Source organism: Penaeus monodon, chromosome 29 (genome assembly GCF_015228065.2).
Source record: "Penaeus monodon isolate SGIC_2016 chromosome 29, NSTDA_Pmon_1, whole genome shotgun sequence".
In the NCBI taxonomy this organism is placed as follows: domain Eukaryota; kingdom Metazoa; phylum Arthropoda; class Malacostraca; order Decapoda; family Penaeidae; genus Penaeus; species Penaeus monodon.
Window position 1 is genome coordinate 13,070,100 of NC_051414.1, and position 2,303 is coordinate 13,072,402.

A 2,303-nucleotide genomic window follows, 5' to 3' on the forward strand; every position below is an offset into this window, starting at 1 on the left:
CGATTCAAAATCCAGGTTGGCGCCGACGTCGATATTGAGGCAGATGCGTCCTCACTTGTCGAAGGTGAGGGACCGTAACCGAACTATGTGGGTTCTTGGTGGCGTCGTACTGACGCAGCTGGGAATTCCTGGTCCAGAGGCTGACCTGAATCCTTCGGCAGAGGAAGAGGATGAGGAGGCAGCAGTAGAAGGATATCTCGGGGATGGACGCAGCACTACCGGTGTGGTAAGTGAAGGGCTTGAGGGCGAGTGTGTGTTGCAGCTGAGAAGGGGACGATGAGGGGAAGCGAAAAGCAGCGGGAGAAGAGGAAGACTTGTTCAGCCTCGAATCCTACACCTTCTCCGGCGCGGAAACGGTTAGTGCGGGCGTCCGTTGTTCCTTGGTCGTCGAGAGCGTGTAAGTTCCCGACGTTTCCGTCTGCGTCGGCTGACTCTGGCGAGAATATTGTTCCGAGTCGAAGGCGAAGCTGTAAGAGGCATCAGCGTTGGTTCAGCGAGAGGGTCGACGAAAGGGAGTTTCTCGGCACTGGAACGATCATTACAGTTGGCTGACGGAGGCGCCCCAGGAACTCAGGTGTCTACGGGCAATGTGGAGCTCCTTCAGCAATGAAATCCGTATCAGATCAGCGATAGCGAATAGCTCTTTGTTGGCCGTCAACTGCTACAAAGGCGAAGTTGACCGTCAACATTGTTATGTTGGTCGTTCGCCAGACTCTGCTCGGGAGGAGTGGGGAAAAAAAGGGGGGGGGGCCTTGGTCTAGGAGAAGGAATAGCCTCCATCAGGACGTTGTTCAGTGCGGTGTTAGCTTCTCCGAATGGACGTCCACTGACGCCCCTGAGATGGAGGAAGGCTGAACCCGGGCGGAATAAGTGTGAGTTGAAGGACGAGAGAAAGTGGGAGGCGGTAGAGGGCCAGACTGGACGGAAGGTGTGGTTGAGAAGCAAAGGAAGTTGATGCGGGTCTGGAGGCCGGAATGAGGTTGAGGAGCAGTAGGAAGGTGGTCTCCCGAGCTGGGAAAATCATCGGTTGGCGCGGCTGCATAGTTAACATTTCGTCTGACTCCCGTCATCTGTACGAAGGAAAAGTGTCCTTCCCACGTGAGGTTTTTCCATCGGCAGATTCGGGCTCGCGAGTGATCCACCCGGCGTCAAAAGAGAAGGAATAGGATCCATCGGTTGGCAACCGCTCTGCCGAGAAGATGGCGGCAGGCTCGTAAAGGAAACGGGAGATCCAGAGGGAAGAGCCGGCACAGGAGAGGCTGAAGGAGGTCCCTGGAAGTGGCCGAATATCCGTTCCTAGGCCGAGAGTGAGAGAATCGAGTTCCAGAGGAGAGTTCGAGTGGCGGCGGAGAGGACTGGGAGTCGTGGCGCGGGTAGGAAGATCGCTCCTTTCACCACAAAACCGGGCCTCTGCCAGCAGTTTGTAGGAGTAAGTGCGAATTGCGACCTTGAAATCGTCGGTTGTAGGAGTAAGAGCCACGAACGTTTGCCGTCAGAAATCACTGTTTCGCACGAGCTTGACCTTGTTCTGCGAAGTCGAATCCATAGGAAGCATTCTGCGTTTGGAATTGGCTAGAGGGTCGACGAACACGGAGCGCCGTGCGCGAGCTTGGGCGTGCGCAGCTCGAAGTCTGGATGCGTGGCGGGAAGGTGAAGCACCCTGAGGGACGAAGCCTCCCTCACCTGCCTCATAGGAAGGCTGATGGCTTACCATCGGGAGCTACTAGCCAAAAGAACCTCGTGCTGTCCGGCGTAGAGATCGTGCACTCTCGAAAGCTCCCTCTCCCGGTTGTCATGGCCGTAACTTTGTAGGTGCCATCACTGTGCAGGACGTGTATGTGAACGTCTCTGACCGGGCCACTTGAGGAATTCTGTAGGAACTTTCATCGGGACGAGCAAACTAGTGTGCAACCGTAAGGGACGGCAAAACAGCACCTGAAAAAAAGCGATTTCTTTCTCTGTGACAGAGGTCAAAGAAGATGTAAATTATGAAACAAATAATTTCGTATATTGTATTAATTTAATAAGTGCGAAACGTATTTTACCAAGCTATCCAGTCAAGCCCCATGCTGAAATGGCTTGGCGTGAGGGAAACTGAGCGGGGGAAAAACTCTTCGCCAGGGTGTGCTTGGCGAACGCGGGCTCCTCCCTATATTCCCGGGCGAGGGCGGGATGGGTCGGTGCCTGATACGGTGACCCGTTAGTTTCTGGATCAACTTGAAACTGCGGACAGATTCATGGGTCCCCTTTTCAAAGGTGTTCTAATTGATGCGCCTTTTCAGGTCGCCGGAAAGAAATATAGG

General features: G+C 54.5%; 1 pseudogene; it reads right to left on the reverse strand.

Annotated features, from left to right (window-relative positions):
* Positions 1-1,818: 1,818 nt before the first annotated feature.
* The window catches only part of LOC119591743, a 7,192-nt pseudogene continuing 6,707 nt past the window's right edge, over positions 1,819-2,303 (reverse strand).